The sequence below is a fragment of the Centruroides sculpturatus genome, unplaced genomic scaffold (genome assembly GCF_000671375.1).
Source record: "Centruroides sculpturatus isolate CEXI.00-Female unplaced genomic scaffold, Cexi_2.0 scaffold198, whole genome shotgun sequence".
NCBI classification, from domain to species: domain Eukaryota; kingdom Metazoa; phylum Arthropoda; class Arachnida; order Scorpiones; family Buthidae; genus Centruroides; species Centruroides sculpturatus.
This window is the reverse complement of record NW_019384454.1, coordinates 414,305-422,020: the sequence shown is the minus strand read 5'-3', so window position 1 is coordinate 422,020 and position 7,716 is coordinate 414,305. Positions and strand designations below refer to the sequence as shown.

General features: G+C 33.6%; 1 pseudogene; it reads right to left on the bottom strand.

Annotated features, from left to right (window-relative positions):
- Positions 1 to 584: 584 nt before the first annotated feature.
- LOC111620620 lies at positions 585 to 1,603 on the bottom strand (annotated as a pseudogene).
- Positions 1,604 to 7,716: the final 6,113 nt, after the last annotated feature.

Below are 7,716 nucleotides of genomic sequence, written 5' to 3'. Positions count from 1 at the left end.
CAGAGTACTTATACCTAACTATATATACAGTGGCGGCCCTAGCCAGGTTTTCAGGTGGTGCGAGATCTCATTGTGGCGCCCTCCCGTGTAGAGACTAAACTAAACTGATAACGTACATTTTTCATATTATTAACAACTGAGACCCCCGAAAGATTAGTATAGGAATACTATGGATGAGAAACGATAACGACGGTAAATGGAGAGTTAACTTGACCCTTGTTTATTCAGACGTATCGCAAGCTGTTGACGTTTTTCCCCTCCGTCGATGGAATCTCTTAATTTTAGGTTATGGAGATATAGCACACATTTCAGGATCATGTTTTATATTCTCACAACCCAGCTCACTCTTGTGTAAAATCTACAGCATAGTACTAGTATGGATGAGGAACAATAACAGTGGAAAAAAAACAATATTTATTTCACAAGGCAATATTTATTTAATTTCTTTCATAAGGCAATATTCTTAACAATATTTACTTAAACTGCTATGGCACAGACAACGCTCACATCACACAAAAGACAAATTTACATTGTAATTTAATTTAAAATTGAAACAAATTAAGACATAAAATAAAATAAAAAGCCTACATTGTCGCCTTCCTCGCCTTTGCGCTTGCAACTTTTGTTATTAATTCAGAATAATTTAATTCCTGGGCAATACTATTTTCGATAGATAAAATTGCTAGATCTGACAGTCTATCCTGACACATAGTTGAACGTAAATAAGTTTTAATTTACTGAAACTTCGTTCTCTTTTAGCGACAGTTACAGGTATGGTCAGCAAAATTCGAAGTGCTGTCCACACATTCAGGAATTTATCCTGCCAATCATTTTGTTTAATAAGTTGAAAAACTTTTATTGGTTCTGATGATTTAAGCTATTTCAACAATGGATTCTGGTGTAAAAGTTCCTCAACCAATTCGCAACCAGATAGGTCACATTTTTCTCCATCCGTTAAACTTATTTCTAAATTTGCACAGGCTTTTTCCAATTTTGACTTTTCACGAATTGTTTCGACGTTGTATAAAAAGGACCATGTATCATTAAATTTGGATAGTTGTGTAAATCGAGTGACCAATGCAATCTCAATTGTATCGATCATAGAGTTAAAGACGTTTATTTTAAACAATTCTTCATGATCTATTGGTGTCTCACCTACGGCCTCGTATTTAAATAATCTCTTCTTTCTTCGTAATCGGTCTGACTTAAAAATAAGATTTATCCCAGCCTGAAAAGCAATTTCCCTAGTTGTTATTACAGCAGACGAATAACGCCGGTACTCCTTTACAAATTCGCAGTTCTTCAGCAATTGTGTAGCGTTTGGTACTGTAAATCTTACAATGTTTACTTGAAACAGTATATCATACCATGCCACTATTGTTACTATAAAATCAAATTGCTCCATGATCTGAATTAGCGACAAGGCCTCTGATGCTGCAACTGGGTCATTCGTTTCTTCCTGAAGATCCAGAAGGGCGTCACGAACTGAAGAGTAGTGATAACGAACTGCAGCGAGGCTAGAAACTCTACTCTCCCAATGAGTTTCACAAACTTTTCTCAGCGATAGTCCTTTTATGTGCTTGAATATAACTTTTTCGGACATTTAATATACAGTACAATAATTTTGCGCCGATAGTTCGTGTACAGAAACTTAGAACTAATTCTTACTCACTAACTTATAACCAAAGAGTGTAGAAGATTATATGAGAAAGTAGATAGAAAAAGGGCAAGATCAAAATACCCGGGGTTCTCTTTATTTCGTGAACACTGGATGAGCACCACCTCGGATTCTGCATACACCAGACGTAATTTTTCTTCCCTTTCTTTATAATAGGGACTTCTGTCCAACGTTGACTCTGGAGTTTTCTATTTTTCTAACGTAACGAAAATGTCCTTCCTTCGGAATTATTCAGTCTCAAATAGCCTCTAGTCGTCTACTCGCGATCTGGAGCGCTCTTCTCTTCACGTTACTTCCACGTAGGTCCAGTCAAGACTAACCCGTTCTTTTTGTCTTAACGGTCCTCTGGCCTTAACTCTCCCATTGTCTTATGTTCTTGGAACTGGTGGTCCATTGTCTTCCGTTCTTGGAATTGGTGGCCCTACCCAAAGGGAAGAAAGGAAATGAAAAGAAAGTTCTAGAAAGACGGAGAACAAAAGGGAATAAGGAAATAAATGTATAAATATTGGTTTCTTTAATCTTGGTATTTATTTTGAGGGGCAGGGTTAAGTAGTAATAAGGTGATCGGGTTTTATTTTTTTCGCAGACGATCTATCGTTGCATTTTCGGCGCCCCCACTATGACGGCGCCCGGTGCGATCGCAACGTTCGCACCGCCCTAGGGCTGCTCCTGGCTACAACACACCACGGCTCGGCTCGGTATTTCCGAATAGCTGAGCCGAGTTGAGTTTTGCTAAACCCTAGTAACAAGTTAGAAAAACAATACAAATGTCACGAAGTAGATGTTTATCATATTCTTCTTCATGTAAAGGGTGATTCGTTTTCTTTGCGAAAAATTTCAGGGTCTGATTCTTCCAATACTTTCAAACATAAAAGATCATTGACTTTTTTCCCTCAGTAACACATCACACAAGAAGCATTTGTTGATATAGGTTTTATCAGAGGCGGCTTTAGGGGGTGGCGAGCAGGGCAATCGCCCGGGGCCTCTCTCTTGCAGGGGCCTCGCGCAACAACCCGAGTAGAAAAAAGTTGATATTTAAAACTTTTTATTTTATCCTTAGCTATTAGCTATAACAATAAAATAAATTTGATTAATTCATAGTACAGTATATATTATTATTAATAAGTGCCTAAATAAAATTTCTCATTTAGATTTATTCAATCTCACATTCGTATAAAAGGTAAGATTAACGATATCAAAATTAATTTATTTATTTATCAGTGAATAATAATATTTTTTGTAATTTGACTGTAAAACATATTTGAAAAATTTATTACTATTTGAATCCTGTTCCTCGCGCTTAGAAAACTCACTTGAACGGGCGGTTTTGTTACTTTCGTGATTCATGGTGTTTACGATTTATGCTCGGGGTATCCCCGTGTTTCATTTCGTTTGTCAATTCTTGTCACCTGACGCTTATTTTGCTAGCAGCTGTATGCGCTACATAATCGTTTGTATGGCACATATCTTTCAGTGGGTAAATAAACATTAAATGATATTAAGTTTTAGTGAATCTTACATTATTAACAGTACTTATGGTAAAGAGTGAATTGTTAAAAAAAACTGTGTAAAACTGCTTGTAAATTATTTCTGAATTAGTTTTATGTGCGAAACAGAATTTATGAAATGAGTTCGCTTGATCGTGATGCCGGTAGAAAATTTGAGTCGGAGTTCAAAAAGGAAACGAGCTATCAAAAGAAAGCGGGTAGAAGAAAATCTACGTGGGTCTTTATATAAATAAATAAAAAGTGATGGTCAAGAAACCTCTAGAAACCCTTCATTGACTGAAAGTGACACATTACTGCACTGTAACCCTAACCCAGCTGAAATTATTCTTTCAACATCGTCATGGGTGCCGCTGCCACCTAGTAATAATAGCGAGGATAATGAGTCAACATCACTTTGTCTCTTACACCACCGCCACCGTCAACCCTATCCAGCCAAGAATACGTATCTGAGTCTATGTCTACATTCATGACTGGCAGAATTGAAAATCTGAATCCTCAAAATGACCCAGGTTTGTGGCCATTAACAATTACTGATGTAGACCAAACTGAGATTGTATTAAAAAGTCCAATCCGGGTTAAAGTTGATTTTTTCCCTGTAAATGATAATGGACGGCGATTCAGCGAATATCATTACAGTAAAATATTAGCTAATGGTGAAAAACTTGACAAGTGCTGGATGATTTATTTACAAACAAAGGATGCCGTTTACTGCTTTCCATGTCGAACGTTTAGACTAGAAAATACAAGAATTGGATCCAATGAAGGAGTATGTAATTGGAAACACTTGGGTGATTACCTAAAGTCTCATGAATCTAGCTGACTGCACAAAGATTGTATGTTGAAATGGTTCATTTTTAAATCCCGTGTATATCTTTTAAGGCATTTATGTACCTTAGTTTATCATCATTAATAATTTGTCGTCGTAGACCATATGGCCGAGCGGTCAAGATGGCAGCCTACCGGAGGACCCAGGCTCGAATCCGGATGGGTCAAGGAATCCTTAGGAATTTTTCGGGGAGTGGTCCGTTCGGATATGTTGGGTCCAGTCCTTCACCACCCTGTCACCCGATTGTGTGCCTGGCCGAACTCTAATGGGCCTGCTATACTCTTATAGCAGGACCATTAGGGTTTGCCTTCTTAGTGCCCACAGAGTGGAAAGGATAGAAAAATAATAATAATTTGTCGTCTTTATGTTTGTTAACTTTTATAAATCTTCTAATATAATATTTTAAAACTCTAAATTTGTTCATTTATAACTTTTGCATTTCTTGTCAATCATCAGAAATGCCTACTTTCAATTCACATACTTTGCACAAAGGAGAAGGGCCTCGCAAAGATCTGCCGCCCGGAGCCTCGCAATGGTTAAGGCCGCCGCTGGGTTTTATTGGAGGAAATGCATTTAGGATCTTAATTACCGTTCTTCATTAAGATGCGGTCATTAAGATCCAATTAAGAAAAAAAAAGCCAATAGCTGTAAATTCCTTAAAAATCCACAACAAACAGTAACGGAAGATTTAATTAAATAAAAGCTCATATAAACAGATATTCAAAACTGCATAGTTTTAAAGTTACAGGATATTTAATCAATAGGAAAGACGATACCCTCCAGGTTGATTGGTGCTCTGTCCACATATAAACATCCTGTAACTTTATAACTATGCCGTTTTGAATATCTGTTTAAATGCACTTTTATGTTTGAAAGTATTAAGAATCAGCTCCTGAAAATTATCTAATAAAAAACGAATCAACCTTTACAATATCTTCTTGTTTTTCAGTTGTATCTTGAGAGTATTTTAAACATTTAAAACTAGTCTAAATTAAACGTACGTTACCGGCAAAGCTCGATTAAACTGATGTAAATTTTGAGAAATAAAACCGAAATTTTCTTAATTAGTATTGTTGTGTGACACGTTAGATGGCTTGCGATGACTTCTGATTATTTTGGACTATGAATGTAAAACGAGTCTTAATTTCAACAAATAAATGTGGATAAAAATTGTTCTTAGAATCGAGGAAATATTTATTATATTAAATGTATGAGCAAATAATTTGTTTATATGAAATTTAAGAAAATTGTGATAATTTATATAAAGCAGTTTTTATCTACTAAATTATGATTTAAAGTGATAATATAATATTTAATTAATTTATTTAAAAAATTAATTTTATATTATTAAGCATAATAAATTTTGTTGTGTGTGGCGGCGCCATCTGTTATGAGATTTGTTATAAAAAAAACTTTTTATATTTTTAATTACTATAAAATGTCAAAAAGCTTAATTTTGAGGGACCTGGTGAGTTTTATGAAAAATTGTAAATGTTAATAACGAGTAAAATTATTTTCCGACTCCTCTGGAGATATGACACGTGACCACCAAATATCTCCTCACTCCTCGTCCTATAATCACCAAAATTTAATAGCATCAATGCCCCACATAAAGAAGCTACTATGCCTAATTTCGTTTCTTAATCTATACCTCATTCTGAGATATTAAACGAAATAGACCCCAACACGCAGACACATCCAGAGAAATTTTTTCCATTTTCTTTTTGGTTTTTTTTTATTTGGGGGATATGAAAACATGGAGATTTGCAAAAACTCGGAGGGTAAAATTAACACGATTTTAATACTCTCCCTTGTTATGTATGCATAATAGTCGGGAGAGTAAAATCATAAACAATTCAACTCGTATTTGTTAATAAATCTATATGAAATGGACCTGATCGAACAGCGAGCTGTAAGAAAAAGGCAATGATGCAAAATGGCAAAAAATATGTGATACTAATACATCATGGTATACATACAATGGACTGAATAGCCATTGCATATAGGCCTAAATCTCCACCTATATTCCCTACTGTTCGTGGGAATCCTGATTAATTCTAACTCGGTTTAGATATTTTTGCGAGTTAATTTATCCGGATATGTCGGTGTCGTCTTTCGTAACTCTCTCCGTTGTAGATCTGGCAATCTACGATGAGCACAAAAAATTGATTTTTTAGTACCGTAGAGAGGAAATAAATACATGTGAGTATATATACATCGTAATATGCAGAATAAACCGATTCAATTATTCAATACTTAAGCTAATATTGATATAGAAAGTTTTATAGTAAGGAAAGAATTTTAGCAAAACCGTATTAAATTAAATATAGCCTAACAATTAAACAGTAGTCCTGACGTGAACATATTTAATTGACAATAGTGTATTTTCAGAGAATCAAGCAAAATACAAACGAAGAATTTGATAGAATTGTTATAGTAGTTGATTGTCTTTAATCTATTGATAATTTTTAAGCCCAGATGACGTCAGACTGATAATTAGAACAGTTCCCCTCCTTAAGCTTGCATTTATAACCGCATTATATATTGTTTCTGGTAATATAGTTATAATATTATTGCAACATTCTGCACTACCTGGAAGTGCGATAACTTGTAAATTGTTGGATATTTAATTCCCAAATAGGAGTTAACAGGCAGATATAATGACTTTATTTTCTCTTTTGCTGAGCGTGTATAGTCAGTGATATCGCTTTTTATTACTTTCTAACGTAAGAGGTGAATGATAAGTATGATTTTTTTTGTTTTTGACCTTTGATACTAACAACTTTTCAGTGCCAAGAGTTAATAACGCTAACAGACTTTCTATTTTACACAATAAGGTTATAAAATTCGATTTTGTGAAAATATCTCATAAAATTTTTAAATTTTAGTTTTAAATAATTATATGACTGTTAGAAAATATATAGTTGCATCAAAAATTGAAATATTTTTGGAATAAATAACATTGAGTTAATCATATAAACCATTTGAATACTGTATTTACAATTATATTCAAAAGAATATCGAAATTTATAGGTTTTATAAATGAATATTGCTTAAACTTGATTGACTATTTCAATAATGATTAAAATTAATATTTAAGTTAATGAATGAAAAATATTTTAATATTAACTGCTGCAGTTGTTTTAGCAAGTGTTAGTAACTCCTGTCAATGCAAAGATATCAGAAATATTTAGTGTATATAAATTTTGATTGTTAAAAAAATATACTTGTATTAAATTAATTGTTGTTATTGTTGAATTATTTGTGTTAATATTTTATTAATTTTATCAGTGGTGTGCTGTGACATTTTATAGTAGGGAAGCTGTGTTTCTGTAAGAAGCCGACTTCCAGGGGCAATTAGTTAATTGCACATCAGTGATGGTCAAGGGTCCATTCGTATTGTTTGTTCGATAAGCCAGTAAAAACCGTAGACTTCTCTAAATGTGTTTTTAATATCACAATTACATTCTGAATCACTAGCACGATAAAAGGGCTAAAATTACAAATAAAATAATAAAAACTTACTTGGTGAAATAAAATGTGTGGTAGATGTACAGTACAGTGCATACCTGGTACAAAATATTCTTCAATTATATTAATATACTTTGAAAGAAAATTATAATTAAATATAGCTTTGTAAAGAAACGTACATAAAAATAACATAAAATCTTCTTTACTTTTTAAATCTTAAAACAATCCACTTA